The following is a 19,340-nucleotide window of genomic DNA, read 5'->3' as shown; positions in this document are numbered from 1 at the left end:
ACACCATAAATCAATTGTCTAGATTGCTAGAAGGAGAGGAGGTTTGGTCAGAAGATGTCAACAGATAGCAGGCTGCAATAACTCATAAAGGCACCTGCCTCGCATTCACAGGTGGAACATTTCCAGAGATAAATATCAGGATAATGGAGTCATTATCTAGGCTTTCTTGTTGAAGAGGAAATCTTAAAGAACTGATTTTTTTTATTTTTTTCTTCTCCCCAAGAAGCAGTGAAAGAGAGATGCTGCCTCTAGCGCTGCAAACAGTCTGCTGCAAAGGTGTGGGTTTGTGCTCAATGCTTCAGTCAATGCTTTTGAAAAGTGAGTTTAGTTGCTATGGAGAGGGAAGTCCCCTCTCCCCTCACCTCCACCTCTCGTCCCCCCCCCAAAATGTGGATAAGCAGTGAACAACATGATTTTCTTCACCCTAGCCTCGCAGCATGTTTCGGCACTGTTTCGAGGCACCAAAGGTATTAATTCGCATTTTTGTCATTTGTCAAGAAGCAGAATACATTGGAAGCTGTGGTTGGAGATCCCAAGGTGAGGACACAGTGCAGGAGATTGCCAAGTCTAAATGCTAGCCTGAGACATCTCCAAAAGAGCTCCAGTTGAAGCCATGGAACGAAATGCAATGAATTGGTTGGCTTTCCCACCATAGAGTAAAACCTGTCGAAACCTGCATGTGGTAAATCCAGGTTCTGGTGCAGTAATATGCCACATTTTTAAAAACAGAACTTGAAACATACTCAGTACAATCCAGAGGTAAATTAAAGCGATGACCTTTCAGCGACTCAGATTCGGTCAGTGTGAAATAAGTTTTTTGGAGACAGGCACATCCCTTATAGAAAGGAACATGTTATTGAATTCTCATTGTACAGGAAATTCTATTGACCCTTGCAAGCACTCCCAGAGAGGTGTCGTGAACCGAAGCGGGCCCTCAAGACTGTATTTACTCTGAACAGTCTTCAGAAGTGGTTCATTCAGGGTTGGGATAAAGGCATATTATTGCTTTTCTCCTGCTTTTTTGTAGGGTAAATGAAAATTTCTTTACTTCAAAGCTGTCAGTCTAATGACCCTCACCAGAATTAACACAACTTTTATGGAAAATACGATTTTGTTTAACTGCACCATGAGGAAAAGGGGGAAATAAAGGGGAAAACAAGATTGTAAAATGATGGCTTCAGAGATACAAATATAGCATGTAACATTCCTAAAAAAGAGGGGAAATAAAAAAAAAAAGGTGCATACAATTTTTCCTGACAGTAGGATTAAGACACCTGATCAAATTGTGCGAGAGACAGTTACAAATTTTTTGAGTGAGGCTTCAGTGGTGTCTTTAAACAAATGTTATTTTTAAAAAATCCTTACAGGAGATGTCTCAGAAAATGACATTTTGATTGTTTTTCCCCTGATTAGGGGAAAATTGAACTTCAGGAAAGTGGTTGGAGCTGCAGCTTTCCTGCTGTGGAGAACACAGGGTATCTGAGACACGTTCAGGTCAGCTGTTGAATTTACTCATTACTCAGATTTTTTACATATAGATGAGTGCTACTTCAAGTCTTAAAATTCTGATGTTTTGCCACAGCCTGTTTTTTAACCAGTTGTGCTTTATAATTAGATAGCAGTCCACTTTAAGGCTTTAAGCAGAAAGTGATAAGAATAAACAGGTTTTACGTAGCTCTACAAGTTTCATACATATAAAGCATACATGGAACAAAAAAATGAAGGCAACACATTTCTTTTTCCAGCACTATTTCAAATAAAATGATTGTTTATCAATAAATACATAATGCACTTTAGAACCACATTATAAACAGTGGAAGCTGAATGAATTTCAATTATGCAGACCAACGATATTTTGCCATCCATTACATAAATCAAACCTAGGCATAGGCCTGTAAGCTTTTGCTGCTTCACTGATTTTTATTGCCGTACAAAATGATAACTGGAAACCATATAGAACAAGGCAAATTAAGAATCTATTGGGGGAAAATGCAATTGGAAATGAACATCCTCCTGGAAGCTACATTCACGAGCCAAATGCCTTGTGAGATTTTATCTTCCATGCACAATGTGATGATATTCCTGTGCATATATGGTTAAATTAATTTTCCCTTATCAGCATAAAAATGTAGCTGGCCAAAATAGATTAGAACTGCATAATATGTTGGATCACATTTTATTTAGGTGGAGAAGAGGAAAATATTTAATTTCAGCCTGGAATGGTATTGAGCAGAATAAATGATTGAGTTCAAACAAAGAGATTGTGCATCCTGGGTTTTTTTTCTTTTGTTGCATGAATGAAATGATCTGTAAATTCATGACAAGATGATGATTTTCTCAGTTGCAGAGCAGTGAAAATAAAATGAAATGATTTCTCTGTGGTCAAACAGAAACTTCTGATCCCACTGGAGTTCAGTCTCACTCTTTGAAGGATTATTCAGTCTCTTGGGGTTCAGTCAGCCAGTTGTGCAGTTTGAAACTAAGATGGGATGAGGCGGTCTGTGTCCTTCAGGGTCGTCTTGTAAATGAACTCATTTTCTAAACAACTGCAAAATGCCCATGTCTGCTAATAAAACCCAGCTTGGTCCACGGAAGATAAGCAGCTGACTTCAAACCAGGCCAGTCAAGTTGTATTATTAACCTGCCATTTGTTAGTAAGATTCCATTTGCCTTTTTCAGCAGTTGTTTCAGTTCACCTGTAACTACTCTGAGCAAGTGGTGTCAGGGCCACCGACCCAGGGGCGCCAGGCTTGTCCTTCTGCTAAACACACGCGGCAGCCCCTGGGGCCCCGAGGATGCTGTCCCCTGTGCACAGCCCCACTGAAACTCATGAAATGGAAGACCATTTCGTCATGTGTTAGAAAAAACAGTAGGAGAAGGGTGGCATTTTTGTGTGCTTGTTCATTTTCTAATTCTGTTGTTTTACCTCTCCTTGTCATGTAAGTTTTTCTTGAGGTTGGTCGGTTTTTACTTTTTTTTTCTTCAGCCACAATGCTATGGAGAATTATTCAGCCTTCAGCTATTTTTTATGAAAACTTTTGAAGAATACATCTAGTGTGTGCCTTAGCTTCATGTTTCAATGACAAAAACCCTTTCAAACAAGACAGGCAAATATCTGCAGTAGAAGGAGATTTATTATGATGGCTACTTCTAGTTTCAGCCATGTAGATATTTATTAATCCAAAATTTAAACATTATTGAATTGAACTGGTGATCATTTAACCTTAAGATGAGATTTAATTGTTTATTTTTTAATTTAATTGCTTACTTTTGATGTTAGGTATTTCACTGTGCTTCTTCAATATACCAGATTTAATTCATACCTGTTTCTACTCGATCTTTAAGGAGACAACATTTTGTGCGCTGTGCTGAACATTTTGGCCAACGTGTCCTTCCAATGGCAAGGACTTACTTCTCTCTATAGCCGGTGTGGAGGAAACCTCCCAGTGGCAGGCTGCACTGCGTAAGTCCCTCGGAGGCTGATGGCACAGCTCTCATGTGCCTGAGCTTCCCACAGACCTGAATGGAAATCTCAGCTCTTCGGGAGCTTGGGAGCTAATCTCTGTTCACAGCACCTCATTAGGATGGAAAATAGCTTCTTCAAACTGCATTTAATAAGACAGGTTTATCCTGAAAATGCCTTTAATAACTCCTATGTTACTGTTCATTATGCAGTAGTTCATGGAGTACTATGGGTGAGCAGAGCCTCCTGAAGAAATACACATCCCGCTATATACATAATGGAAGATAGATGCATTTTCTCTAAATGTTGCAATGCCAGCTCCATGCAAAACCATCGAAACAGTGGTAAGATGTCTTTGCTGTCATGAAAGGGCTGACCTTGTTGATATTCAGGAGATGGATGTTCAATGGCTTAATGAAGGGAAATGATTCCTTCAGAATGTGGGATTTTGTTGAAACCATAGAGAGAGCAGATACCACTTCTCTAGAAATTGCTAGACTAAACTGTGTTTATTAAACAACAGAAGAATTTGGCTTAATAAAATATATAAGCTAAGAATAACAAAACTGAGGTTTGTCCACGGTAATTTTGTTTTTAGAAGTTTTATGTATCATAATTGAAACTGTTCATAGCTTCTTATACTCCATACCAGAAGGCTTGCGTGCCCTGGCTCTTGGGTTTTTCACAGTTTTATCAACGGGTTTTGTGAAAGACATTCCCTTTCCTTGCAGATCTCACATATCTATGGATCACCATGTTTCTAAGAAACAGTTGCACCTTCTTAATTGAGGCATATCCTATTTGGGCAACCAGATGAAATGAGGGACATCATTGAAATAAATAGTAAATAATGATAATTCACTAGGTATCTATCACCTGATTTCACCAGTAATAGCAACGTCTTTGGGTAAATTTAGTAAACTAAATTGGTTGAAATAATTGTCAAAATAAATTATTCAGTTTGAGTTCTTTGTGATACAAATCAGATATTTTAAACAGTCAACACTTATGTTAGCAGAATTTTATATACCAGTTTCCATGCATAATCCCTACATTTCAGGGGGGAGATATAAAGCGGAAGACTCTTCAAGACAGCAAAGATCTAGTACATAAAAGTAGAGTTCATTTTAAAAATTAATTCATGTAAAAAATTGAAAAAAATCCCCACTCTTCCCTCTCCACCCCCCCAGCCTACCCCCAGGTGAAGAGTGAAGTGGCAGCTATTGTGGTAAAACATTCCTTGGGCTGTCTACGTTGGAGGAAATGAAAAACCATTAAACAGATAATAGAATAAAAGTGCAATGAGATGTTCAGAGAATCCATCAATAAAAGGATGGCAAGCAATTGCTAAAGACAGCCCTTTCTAAATGTAGCTTTATTGCCAGAGGATGGAAAATTGAGAGAGAATTTGCAAACAATTGAATTTATGGTAATGGCATATAAGTGTATTGTACCACCAAAGCAAAGCACAGAGCAAATATAAAAGACAAAATACACCAATGTCCCATGGAAACCCTTGTGTTTCGCCTATTATCTCTTGGGACTGGAAACTGTAATATTCTGATATTAAAATCAAATACATTGCAAAATGCATTAGGAGGCAATGACTGGGTGATATTCTGCTCTGTGTCTGCTTTAGGGTGAATTGTTGTACTAAAAGCGATTCAAGACATGAGCAATGAGGAACTTGCTCCTGTGTACTCAAGGCAGCTTTGTTTCTTAGCTTCCGTGATACCTGAACAGCCTGATGCGCTTACTTTGGCAGTTTAGGGGTAAATTACCTCAGGATAATTGAAGTCAATTGGAATTTTAAACATGTTTGAAAAGGCACTGTTACTAGGTCTATTGAACCAGCAGAGGTGACTGCTAAATGACAGGCAGGAAGAAAATAATTAACTGATGGGCTCAGAGATGAAGCCGTCCAATAACCAGATACACTGGAAAGGGGAAAACCTTCTGCTGCAGGTCGCAGATATCTCTTCTGGACAAAGCTCCAGACAAAGCCTGATAGTGCTAAAACCCTGTGGTTGAAAACCCACAGGCACCAGGAAACCTAAACGTCGAGACAGCCCGCGCTGGACGGGCAGGCCAGCATTGCGGGAGGACGGATGGGGAAGGCTTTCCTGTAAGACGTGTTTTGATTTTTGCGTGCAAAGAAATTGCGGGCACGTTTTCAAAGGGGTTGTTTATGTGTGGGGGTTTTAGTGTGGGTTTTTTTTTTTTTTTTTACGGTGCCAGCGGCTGGTTTCAGCAGCCGTGCCTCCCCTGGTGCCCACGGGGGCTCCGGGTGTCCCTGCTCCTGCCCCCGTATAACCAACCCCACTGTACTGGGATTTTTCATCGCTTTGTTTTTTTTTAACGCATAGTCCCTGCTACTGCCAAGCAGAGTCAGCGAGAGGGTGCTGATGGGATTTAGTAGGATGGGAGCAGGCGCTCAACCTGTTCAACCCTTTTTTTTCCCCGTTTTAACGCAACTCACCAACTTTACACGCAGGAACGCCGTCGGGGAGGAGCAGAGCTCAGCTGCGGGCTCTCTGTTTCAGGACAGGCGTGAGGCTGACGGTGCCACAAGGCTGCAGGCAGGCTGCGGTGCTGCCTTTGGCTTTCAGGTGGATGGTTTTTCCCCGGTCACCTGACAGCAGGCGTGATACGTTTGGGTGTCTGTGGATAGGGTGGCGAGCACTGATGGGGTTACCTGATTGCGTTGTTACTGAATTGAGAGTCTGAAGATAATTCTCTGCAAAGCAGTGAGGGGATGGAGGGTTTGCTAGATTTATCTTCTGAAGATCCGGGGTTGAGAATAGTGCTTGGAAACAGAAAAAATGGGAATAAAATACCCCAGGTCAGTATGTGTCATTCAGGAGCATCTGCTCTCCCTGAGATGGACATATGCAGAGCCGAACCTAAGTTTAGCTAAGCTGATTTTTCTGTAAGTCCTCTGCAAAGGCTAAACCTGCAAACAAGCTTCCCACACTAAAAAGTCCTAGCTTGGAGGAACAGAAGAGCAAAACCATCTTTGTAAAGAACCAACAATAATAATTAAAAAACCTTATTTCTAGGAATTACTCCCCAGACCTCAATAGCAAACACAAAGGATGGAAGATGGAGAGTTTTGAAAATGGTAGAAGGTTGCTATAAGGTAACCAGCAGTGAGATACTTGCTGGCTTTCGAAGCAGTATGAGACAAGGAGACCCCAAAGAAATTAACTGGAGAAATGAAAGTAAGTTGCAGCAGCCCATCTCAGCCTGGCCCTGCAGGGAGCAGAGCTCCGAGAATGCCAGTAAGGGTGAACAAAAACGTGAGAACAGCCAGCTGATGGCCCTGCTGAGGTGGTGGGACAAGCTACTGCCAGCCAAAATGTCCCTAAGCCAAGTGTCTGTTTTAAAGATAAAGTCTTGAATGTTAATGGCTCGGGCTGTGGCACAGCCTTGTGCCTCTTTCCCTGAAAAAGTTTGCTGTAAATCTAATTAGTATGTATTACAGTGTTGCTGTTATTAATGACTCTACCTTTCCTGAAGTAAAATATTTCTGATTTATGGGTGTTTTTTTGTTTTACACTGTTTCACCCGAAGCATGACAATTGCTATTCTCTGGAAAGCCCCTAAATGACAGAGGCACAGCAATGTGAGTTCTGTTGAAAGGTTAAAGCCTATCATTCCAAGAAGTGTAGTCGTCTTGGCAGCAAACAAGGATTTAAGTACCTTTGAGACATTTGCCTTTAATTGTGGAGGAATGGCATCACCAGCTGCAAAAACGTTTAACCCTCAGAAATGCTTGTCTGACTCATTAGTATCTTGTTGAGGCACTGATTACAAAGAGGAGGGTTCGGGCAGTATCTGTAGTGTGGCTGCCTTGGCTGGGGGGCAAGCAGAGCATGGGGGTTTAGCTGAGCCTGCCCTCAGGGACCTCCAAATTATTTATTTCTTGAAGTAGCTAAAGGTCTGCGGTGTGGTAATATAACGCTACAGGCAGCAGCTATCTGTACCGTAGCTGAGAGGGGAAAAGTTCACGGGTAGTCACAAACCTGATAAAGCTGGGGAGCAAGTGCGGGGACGTTGAGGGCTGGGATGGAGGCTGGCCATGTCCCTTCATAGGGCACAATGATTACAGTCGTGTTGTTTCCCCCATCTTTGTCTTAGGCATCCAGGAGTTTGATGCGTCTGGTGCTGGTGCCTCAGGAGCAGCCCTGTAAGTACAACGGAGTGCGTGGGGAGCTGGGAAGAGGCGTTTTGGTTTCAGCCAGAGCAGCTTAAGATCTGTACTCTGCTTTTCTGGACCACCAGAGCTCTTGTGATAAAAGGTGGACACCTGAAAAAAAAATTTTTTAAAAAAATTCCATTTTACCAGATTACTTTTTATGTTAGGAAAAAATTGGGTTGAAAAGGCACGATAGAAATTAGCATGGATAAAATCATCACGACTGTGATGCCTCTCTAATTGCGAATGCTTCAAACCTTGTTTGTCAGAAAGCTGTGCTGGACTTCCCCAGCACTGATACGCAGCCACGGCTGCTGCTTTCTCCCCAGGAGATGCCTCTCCCACCAGTCACTACCAGCACAGCGGTGGTTTGATGAGCTCTGCCAAGGCTGGCTGCTAGAAATCACCAGCTAGTCATAACGGGTGCTCAGCAGGCTGTCCTTGCCCCTTCTGTCCCCTCCTGTTCCCCAGCCAGGAATCCTAATTTACTCAGCTGTCTTTAAGCATAGGTCCAATTCAGTATTGTATTTGTCATCCCCAACTTTCTTGATTCAAGTAGAACAGCTGAAAAGTAGCAAACACAACACTGCACCTGGTGGGGTCCGGCACTGTAGAAATGCCTGGCTAAAGGCTGGAGTTGGGCTCTCCTTTTATATAAATTAAATAAGTTCTTTACAGAGGGAACTGTGTGTTTCCTTGTCAATCACTGCCTTCTGCCAAGTGCTCAGCTTTCATTCTGGCTCTGTTCACCATCAGCCCTGTCTTCAATTTATTGTGTATAAATTGAGATGCTGTAATTGGACTTCTCCAAGTCTGCACAGCCCTGTCTTAAAGTACCCCAAGTGTCTTATCCAGGCTTCGATTACTCCTCTGACAGACTACAGGCATCCTGCTTGTTTGTTTATTAGGCAGCTGCTTATCTCGGTTGTAGTCTTAAGAAACTCCATAATTCCAGTTGCACAGCTCAGGTAATTAGGCCTCCTGCTTTTCTGGTCTGGCTGGTGCTACCTTAGCCCATACAAGGAAAGCAGAAGAAAGAGGTGTAAGAAAGAAAACGTTACCTCCCACTGCTAGCAGCCAACAGCATGAGGTAAGAACCCTGGTCACACATGGCAGATGCTGAATCCTGTAAAGCTAGGGTGTTGAGCAGATCAAAAAGGCCAGAGACTGAGAAGATGAATAAGATAAGATAGATTACCTTTTCACAAAAACTGTTTATTGCCTTTTTCTGTTGTTAGCCCGTACCTATTACATATTCACTGGGAAGATGAGCTTGACTTGGGGTTGCAGTTATACATCTGAATCTTCATCAAATGGCAACATGCGCTCAACAGGCTGCTAGAGCAAGAATATTCTGATTTTTCACCTGCAATAATACCTGAAGTTAGAAAAAGACTGAGGATTTGAAAAAGACTGAGGATTTACAAAAAGCCATTTATCCCATGGAGAAGGGAGCCTGACTTGAATGCATTTGAAGGCGCTGCGAATTAGAAATGTTTTAATCATGTATTCCCACTGATGAGCACACATAACAGCAACAAATATTTATCCAGATGGATGAACGCAAGGATCGGTTTTGGCCTTAAGCTGTCACCGCTCCTAGCCAGCCACGTATTTCACTGGTGGGTCTTGCTGACATGCCGTCTTCCTTGCTGAGAGCATCGGGGTGTCTCCAGCCACTTGCCAGCCCTTCCCTCTCTTCACTGGGTTGCTCCCAGTCACCATTCAGGCCGTGCCAAGTACACGGGCCACCAGAGCCAGTCCATCTGCTAGCCTTTCACAGGGGAACAATTTGGGGCTCTTTTTCTGGAGGTCGGTGGTACTGCCAGGATCTTGTACGACGCGAGGCGCTCCAGGCGCTCCAGGAGCCTGACAAAAGGTTAAATCAGACCCTTGCCTGGCACCATTTTAATTACTCAATAGGACAGTGCAAGGTACTGCCTGCCAGTTCTGCTGCTCGTTTAGCCGCCCTTAAATGTTGTTCAGGCAGGAAGGAGTTTTAATAAATTATTGCTGAGCAAGGAGTGCGGATATAGTGCTGTGTCATAGAACAGGACATTTTCAAACTCATTTCAGTCTTTCTGGGTCACAGTTCAGCTTCTTTCCTTTGAACTTCTGAAGGAGAATACAATCTGTGCTCAGTGTTAAGGGTTGGGTTTTTTTTGCCTTTGGCAGGGCCTTGAATGCCTTCATTTTTCAAATAGAGAGGCTGATCCCATAACTCAGATGAAGAAGCTGCCTCATAGTCATGACACGGATCAGCAGGGGAAACTGGCCTTTATGTGCAGGGTCTGAGACCCAAAAAGTGTGACTTGCATACTTAGCTTCCATTCTCTTGACAAGTAACTGTTTTTGTAGTAAGATTAACTATAGCCGATCTTTTTAAGGCTAAATCCTGAACAAGACTGGAAGAAGGCAACGTTCAGTTGTTAAAAATGCAATGGGATATTATGGAAGGGCTTTCTGAGGAGGATGATTGTATCAGCAGCAAAACTGCATCTCTGCTAAGTTGTCAGAGCAATTTCAGCGCAAGTTTTTGGTGCCTGCTTTCCAGCTGCAATAAATGCACGTGAGCTAGCAAGCTTTTTCAGGCCCAGAAAACTGGACACTTAAAATTGACTGAGCGTTACCTAGTTATGCATTAAGTATACAGGCACAAAATGTTTCCTTCAACTGATTCTTCATGCAAACAGTAGGGACTGTGGGTTCCTGTGGAGCTTTCTTGCTTGAGAGTCACAGGAGACTTTGTGAAAGGAGATGCTAGAGATGCCCTTCCCCACCCAGCAGCCTTTCTTCCCGCTCCAAAGCAAGAGCACTAGCCTTGGCATGCAAACTAGTAGCTTTAAAAAACCCACAACATCAGCTGCATAATTCAGAGCCCTCTCCGTTACTGACGTCTCTATAATGTATCTCAGGAAGGACTGGCAGGGAGTGGGGTCTCAAACACCTGAAAACCAAGGGGGCCGGGAAAAGCCCCGGCGTCGGTGGCCGGAGGGGACGGCTCTTTGGAGGTGGCAGCAGCCAAACCTGCTCCGTGCATCTTGTCCCTGTGCAGCCCTGCTTCTTAGCCTTTCTCTGGGTTTACTGCTTTGCACATGAAATTAATAAGATTTGTCATAAAAAAATATGCACATTGACCATCTGTGTTAATAATTGACTTAACGAGGATCTAACCGCCTCTAGCCCATCCCAGAGAAGTTAATTGAGGGGATTGTGTTTATAATCTGCCTTGAGAGTCCTAATCTTCTGTTCCGGCGCTGCCAAGCCACGGATTGATTGATTGATTTTGGTCTCTTGGAGGAAAATAACAACCTCCTGAGACAGACTTTGGCAGTTTCCCAAAGAGAAAGTACACAGCATGGGGAACTGGGGAAAAAAATACAGGCTTCTTCGTGGTGTTTCAATGTGGGTTGCTAAATCCTGCTTCCTAGAAAATGTGAACCAGTAAATGTCAAGCTCTTAGGTATGCTTCAGGTCCTATGAAAAAGCTGCTGTTATTAGCAGGGAACTTGTGTCTTTTTGTGCAGATGATAGACAGCGAAGTTTTTTCTGGGAATTGGCGTGAGGGGTTTAAATAACAAAACAAAACAGGAGGTCATCCCGCCTTTTGAGGGGTGGTGGGTGAGGTCTTACAGAGGTAACTCTCTCCTGGGTCTGGCGACCTCATCTCCAGAGGGACTGCCCCACTCCTTGAGCTACTGCTTGAGGAGAAGGTCAGTGGGTGGCAAAACACGATTCTGGTGACAGAAGGAAAGGTCGACCATGAGAAAGACTGCTGGAAACTGCAACTGAAAAATGGAAAATTGCAGGAAAACATGCTGGAGAGCCTGGCAGGAGATGCAGTTCTTCATTTTGTGCCAAAGCCAGACTAAGTGCACCTAAGCTATTTTTTGGTTAATATTTTTTACAGATAATAATTCTAAGCATAAGATAGCCAGTATACTTGCTCTGTTCAATATTTTGTCCATTTTGAAACAGCAGATTACTTCCCTGAAAAAATCCTAGTTCTTTCCTGTGGGCAACTATTGTGTGATGTAGGTGCTGATCCCATGAAGCTGGCCATGTACTTTTTGTGTTCAGGAAAAGTGGGAAATCCTCCCTAGGATTCAAAATACATTTATTGCACCCAGCGTTTTCAGGCACTGGCAGCATCCACATTGGTGTAACAAAACATTTCTTCTGGGTGAACAGACCACATCCACAGACTGCTGCTTTCCCTTTTTGTTTCATATATGGGTTGTTAGGTGTTTCTACTGTTCAAACCGCTGAACTATATATGAATTTTCTTTGAACTTACATTTCTTTTATTATCCACCTTGCCCTTTTCAGCTTCCTGGGAACCAGAGCCAGTGCAAAGCAGGAAGTCTGCCAGGGAAGTCCAATATCTGAGGCGATATGAGATTACAGCCCAAATCTAATAAGGATAGATTAGTTTTATTTCCCATTTAGCCACGAGCGTTGCTGGTAGAACAAGATATTAAATCAGACTTCTAAAATTGTACCTGTACTCTGAGCAGCTGGTCAGCTGTACCGATCCCCAGCCCCAGTACTTTCTCGTGCATCCTGAAAGACCACGGCCACGACTTTCTAGAAGCACTGCAAGCCAAATGCGTCTCTGGCGTATTCAGGTAAATCACTGAAATAAGCCTGAAATGATTTTGATCCAGCCTTCTGCAAACAGATCTATGGTGCTTCTAAACTTGTTTTTTTCATGCAACTCTGTGGTGGGCTTTTTCTTCCTCCTTGACAAGCTCTTTGCTGCACGGTAGCATCTGTTAGAGAAATACAGCGTGTGAGTCAGTGCAATTTTAAAAGGAGAAAGGATGACTAGTAATGGCTGCGGCTGCCTTAGTTTGCATGATGTTTGCTGCTTCAGCTGCTGTGCAGCTGAGCAGGGGGTAGGGGAGGGAATTGTCCTCTGGAGAGTCTGATTCACAATAAGCCAACTTGGTTCAGTTCTGTAATGAGAGATTTTTTCCTTATTTGCAATTAAAATGTCAAAGTTAGAAGTATTTGATTTGTGCTCAGTCACAGCGCAGTTCTCCAGCTTACTGACTTTAAGGAAAGTCTTGCAAGATGCTTTTTTTAAAATCCAATTACAGTGACAGACTGAAATTAATTTACTGAATCATTGATTTTCCAAGGGGCAGGAGGTGGCTTCAGCCTTTTGGGAAACGAGACTTGGGGAACACAAGCGGCTTCCCTCGTCTCCACAGTGGTGCTCTTTTTGGGACACGCAGTCTGGAAGGGCCCAGGTGCCACCCATTGACTTGGGCAGTGCTCTGGTTAGGGCCTTAAACCCACTGAGCCGCTGCATATTCATTTAGAAAATGGAGTCAATCATGCAAAATAGAAGTTAACTGCTCTGGTAGAGGTCTCAAATGATTTCGTTGCCATTAGCAGCATTGCTAAGCTTAATCAGCTGCGGAGAAGTTAAAGCATAACCTCATTTCAGGCGGGAGGAAGAGAGGTGCTCAGTGGAGTGGTGCCTGCGTGCCGGTAGGTCACGAGCAGGCTCCCAGGAGTGGGTATGTCACAAGTCAGTGATTGGGATGGAAATACCATCTAGGACAAGGGGTCGAGCTGGGAGGAGGGCTGGAGGAGGTGACTACCAACCTACTCTTGGTTCACAACCGAGACTCCAGCCCAGGTGACACTTAGGGGCGATTTTCATGACGTGATTGTCCTTCCTCCACTTTGGACAACAAACGTGTGATCAGCGACTCCTTTAAATCCCCAGTGGTTGGGATAGGATGTTTCCCTGAAACCAGAAGCAGTAGTGCAGGCCCTTCCTAGTATGGCTTCAGGAGGTGACAGATTTATCTAGAAACTGAACATCTATTTTACATGGGCAGTGACCCTTACCAAAAGCTAGAAACCTTTCTTCATTTTAGTGGTGGTTGAAACTTCAGAAACTCATATTGAATGCTGAAAGAAGTGTTATCTGTTGGAAACTATCTTAACTCCCCATCCTTTTCTTCAGCTACTTAGCCAGGAGTGCTCTGGAAGGAGATCAGTGTTCAGTGCACGTTGACGCACTAGCAAGTCCTCGCAGGCTCCTTAGGGCAGGTTCGGATTATGCCTTCGAGCAGGGAGTGAACCAAAAGGATCCACATCTGAAGTAGCTAAATGTTACTCTGCTTATGGTCTGGAAAATATCATTATGCAGAAACATCCCAGAAGTTTTCTGTTCTCCATTTTACCTTCTAGCTACTCCTGTGCTGTATTTATCCCATCTAACTGCAGGCTGTTAACCCTATTGAGATACCCAGATTTAGGAAAGTACTTGCCCTATGCTGCCCTCGTATACAGTGCGCTCAGCTCTGCGTTGCCTTCTGGAGGTGACCCCACTCCTTCCAGGACTTGGGTGAGGTGTCCCGCTCTGCAAGCCTCCAGGCTAAAGCACCTCGGGAGTCCAAACACGGGCTCCACTGAGGTACAGTTTCTTCTCTGCAGAGTCAGGCTCAACATGAAAGACCACCTCTGCTGTGCTTTTCTCATTTGTACTTCACCACCTTTTCTAGAGAGACATGGAATTAGGGTGTAGTGGACAATTTAATAGATGCTGGATGTGATGGGAGAGTTATCTCACTTGCCTGTGGTTGCTTCTGACGTGCTGATAACATGAAAGGTATTTATAGGGCTACAAAGATACTGTGTGTAAACAGACTCATTAATGTCTGATGCTTTCAAAGTATTCTCTCAACAAAAAAATCAAATCCAAGTTATGGTTCTCAATGTCACTATAACTTGGCCTTTTATTGCTGTAAATTATTTGATTTTTTTTTTTTTTTTTAATGAAAAGGCAGCTGCTGCCCTCAAATTGTCACTGCTACTGTATCTGAAGTTAACTTTCACACCTTTATTCTTTTCTGTCTGATGCATTTCTTCAGTTGTGAATTCTAACCAGTCTGCTGTGTTGAGCTCTGGCCAGGCAGCTGTGTGTCTGTAAGAAGGTATTTACATACAATAGTATAGAGGAATTTAAATTAATCAGGGAACAAAATCCTTTAGAGATAGTCTGCACGGTGAAATGAGCTGTACAACCCATCTAGGTTTACAGCACTTTGGATGTGAACCTAAGCTTTTTGTTTCTGACTGAGTGGTCTGTTGCTTGTCTTGATAACTCCCTCTTTCATGCAGACCTCAAGATAAAGCCCCACAAGCTGTGTTTATGCAAAGCCCTTTCTCAGGCAGACTCCTGTTCTCTCTTGCTGGTGTGATTCAGGAAAGCTGCTCCAAACATTGTCTCTGAAGCTCCTGCCAAAGTGACCAGGGGATGACATGGCCCTTCTGGGAGGCTTCGGTGGAAACCTCAGCCTTGTATTCCAACATGAGCAGATGTTTCCCAGCACTGGCAGTGGGTTACCCTTCCCTAACAAATGCCTTTTTTAAAGCTATGGGTGACATTACATTTTCTTACACAATTATTAACCTACTTAGAAATGTCTTTTTACAAAACATGGAAGAGGAGATGCACAAGTGAAAAGCCTTTAGCTCATGCGGTGTGAAATGGGGGGGGAAAGCACAGTTTGTGCTGTAACTGGAAAAGAGAAAGCAACCAAAGCAAGCAGGGCTGGTCTCACATGTGCCTTGCATTTCATTTTGAAAACGATGACTCTGTAGGGTCTTTAATTTTTTTGGAAATGGCTGGCTGGCTTTCACACAGTGGTTTTTCATTGGTGTGTAGTTGTTGGGTCGATGTGCTTTATATTTGTTCTGTTTTGTTCATTGGTTGCACTTTTTATACTCTGCTTTTTCAGTAACTTGCACCTTGCACAATGTAATGTTCAACGGCTTACCCTGATGAACCATCATTGATCAGAAATGGCATTAAATGGGAGCAGAGGACCACAGGGATCTGTGACTGGAATGGCAGAGAAGGTGAGGGAGCCAATTCTCTTCTATTTATCCCCAAACGTACGCTCTCTTTCTCTGCAACATGAGCTGTAAGTTAGGCCTTCTAATAAGAAAAACTACTGCCAGCTTTTGCAGTCCCTTTCTTACACAACAGAAATCCAGAGTCAGAGAAGTGCGCACAGAGGAACTCAGCGCCAGGTCACTCCCTGTGATGCTCCTACTTTCCCAAAAGGCATCCTCTTGCCTTATCTGAAAGGCTTTGTAAACACAGAGCGGTCACAAAGAGATTTTTCCCACAGGCAGCAGGAAGAGAGGATTTAAGGGCTGTAGTCCTTGCCTATCCACTAATTTTGACTTGTAGTCTCGGGCGAGGCCACTCAAAAGCAAGTTCCCTGCTTCCAAAGTGAAGAAAGCAATATTTACCAGTGGGATGAGCAAAAGGTGTAATTAAAGGGTCATCGTCCAGTTGGGCTTGGCCCCAAAATGTCTGTAGGACGTAATGGCAAATGAAATGCTTGCAGAAAGGGCCGCCTTGACTTCTGCTAAGGTTGGCGCCGGGAGCAGCTTCAGCAGAGCTGGGGAAGGCGGTGGAGCAGTCCTGGAACCTGGCTGGAGCCGGGAAGCGGCCAAGGCTGAGCTGTTCTTGCTGTTCTCCCGTACTCCGAGCTGCCAGGGAGGGAGTAGGGATGAAAAATCCATTCAGATCTTTGAACGTTTTTCAGCTGGAAAAATTGCAGTTGAGGGGGAGTGTGTACGCCTTGCTGTGATGCTGAGACACCCCAGTTGAACCCGGGGCTGCGTTGTGTCAAACACAGCATGTGGACGTGCACGTGTAGCCAGGAGGGAGGAGGAGGAGGAGGAAGCAGAGAAAGAAACCCACTTCTCTCTGTTCCCCCGTGCAGAAGAGGCAGTGCTGCAAGCAGGAGAGAGGCAGGGCAGCTAAAGGTGGGAAGGGGAGATGAAGGAAGCAGGGGCTCACTGAAAAAGCCCAGTGGGGATCCCACCACCACTTCAGTGCCCTGTCCCCTGCCACGCTGACCCCCCAGCCTGTGCCACCCACTCGTCCAGCCCTCTGTGAGGTGCCGTGGCCAAAGCGGCCTGCCAGCTACAGAGTCATTAGTACGGCTTTCAAAGAAGTTCAAAACCAAAACACAATGACAAAGTGGGAGTTTCTGTGCCAAGAGCCAAGCAAACCTGAAAGGTTAGTTTACTCTTTAATGAAATTCCTGCTTCAAAGTCTCCATCTCTTTTTCACTGGGGAGCAGCGCTTTCTTTAAGCAATGTTTAGAGGACACCAGTCTGCAAGGGTAATCATCCTCGCCTCTGGCAGGAAGAGCTCACGCACTAGCATTTCTGAAAAGGCTCTCTTTGTGAATAATTGAATTTGTCTCTGGAGTTCAAGATTTCTTTTTCTGTGGGACCGAGTGCAGCTCTACTTCTTCCTTAGGTGCAGCTTACTGTAATTGAGGCAGAAGAATTGTATTGCAGTGGAGGGGTTTGTGAGCATGACGCGTAATAGGGGTGATTGCCACAGAAATAGTCATTTATAGTGTTCAAAATGCCTCCTCTGGGGGTGAACGGATCTGCAGAAAATAATTAGAGGATCCCCCACTGCCACCCCCACTCCCACCCAAAGGGAAAAAAATTAATGTTGCGTGAGGTAGCAGTGACGTCCTTGAGCAGCGGGCAGAGCCCCGTGCTGCAGTGCACTGTCGGGGCCCCATCCTGGGTGATGCTCAGAGCCCATCGGTTCCTGCCACCGCCTGGGACACAGGGGAGGACCAGCCAGGCCAACTGCTTGTCCAGCCCAAAAGAAAATGCTGTGGTTCACATAGCCCCTGACAACATGTGTCGCTTACCTGGACACAGCTTCTCTTCCTTTAAAACCTCCCAATTACAGATATGTCCTCCCTTCAGCTCCCAACGAGGTCCACTGCCCCTGGGCATGTTTCGGTACCTCCTCTCATCCCTGCCATCCACAACCTAGTGTGCAACATCCCACTGTGGCACCTGCCCATGAGTAACTTTTCAGGGAAAGGGGAGGGGGAGGAACCTCTCATAATAACATGCACTGAGCAGGACCTCGTGTCTGGCTCCAGGGAAGAGACGGCTCCCTGCCGGTAGGCTGAGATAAGTGGCACATCTCAGGAGCGGTTTTTGATGTCATATGCAGAGGCAGAACTTAGCTGTTCACGCACATCAATGTCAGCAGAGAGGTGAATGACCGTTTCAGGCTTTGGGCTCAAGGTAGGAATTGGGGCAAAACACAGCTCTGAAGTGAAAAAAAATCTATCGAGCTGGAAGGTTTCTTTCTTGTCTGCCTTTTATCACTAAGCACAGCAACAATGCTGGATGGCTGCATTCAGCCAACACCATGCAACATGGCAGCAGTATATTTTGAAGATGTTATTTCTAAGGGCAAGACACAGGGATCTAGTAACTCAAACAAGCTGCTCAGGGATTTCTGTGGCTATTGAATATACCACACAGCGCTTGGGCTGTCTTGTCAAATTGTGATGTATGTTTCAGATCAATAAAAAGGCTCATTTGAGACTTGCTTTTTTCCCCCATGTTACACAAAACACATTCTCTCATGGTACAAAGCTTACGTGAACTGATCAGCAGGAGAAACTAAGGTAACCGTACTCATGAATGAAAGCCCAAATTCTAGATTGAAGTCCAATTTGCTTGGACTCTAGTACCTGCAGATAACCTCTGGGTTCTTTGTGGTCTCTGCTCTGAACTGGAAACGAAAGCATATGTCTTTAATATTTCTACTCCCTTCTGTGGCTGTCAATTACAATGGCTTGAGTATTCTGTTCATCCTCAACTACAGGACTTCTTGATCCTCCGAGACAGATCTTCCTCTGTCAGGCTTCTGAGTGACAAGCAGAGATTTCATCCCCAGAGACAACTCCCTTAGCAGTAACCCAGGCATCCAGTGCATTTACCACGACTCCTTTTAGTGTGTTTCCTCAGGAAGAGGAGCAATGCAAACAAAAAAGGAACCATGCAGCAACGTTTATGCTCCAAGACATGTCTGGAGGCCTGACCGCAGCCTGGGCAGCACTATTAGCTGTTCTAGCTGGAGACCTTAGCCTGCTTAAATGTGCTACCAAAAGCTTGCATATGCACAAATTAGGAAGTGGTATAGATGTTGTTTGCATCTGGTAGTGCCTAAAATAGGGAAATGACCAGGGAGGTCTTTCTTTTTTACCTTGAACTCTGTGCCTTGCACGCTGGAGCTATGGGGACCTCCATGGTCAGCAAAGTACACAGTCAGGAAGGAAATGGAAAACAGTAAGGAAGAAAATTGCAGGTAGTGGCTGGCAGTTTCCGTAGGCCTTGCCTGAGCAGCAGAGAGGGGTGCCACAGAAATTGTTTCAGAAAAGATGTGTCAGGACCTGGATCACTCAAGGATGGAGCAGCCACCCGAGGGAGGGCAGTCCTGCTGGAGAGGGGTGCCTGTTTAAGGGACCGTGTCATCTAGGCCACTCGCTTTCTCCGTGCTGGTGGATGGGCTGTAATCAGCTCTCTCCCAAAGTCCCAAGATTAGGTTGTCCTCGGGCCCCCAGGGAGGGAGTTATTAGGGGCAACCAACCTCCTGCCCAGCCGCGCTTCCAAACACCCATCCCACATCGGGAAGAGCCAGCAGATAAGGTACACCCACGTTGTGTACATGAGGTGTCCTGCCCTGCTCTTTTGGTTTTGGGGAAACAAGTGTGATAAGCAAGAACTCAGATCTCTTTCTGAAAAGCCACCAGCAGCCGGTCCAATTTGGGCAAGACTTGCCTGCAATGAGATGCTTTGCTAACAGGT

The sequence above is a fragment of the Buteo buteo genome, chromosome 8 (assembly GCF_964188355.1).
Source record: "Buteo buteo chromosome 8, bButBut1.hap1.1, whole genome shotgun sequence".
In the NCBI taxonomy this organism is placed as follows: Eukaryota; Metazoa; Chordata; class Aves; order Accipitriformes; family Accipitridae; genus Buteo; species Buteo buteo.
The sequence above is the reverse complement of the archived record's forward strand: the minus strand, read 5'-3'. Positions refer to the sequence as shown.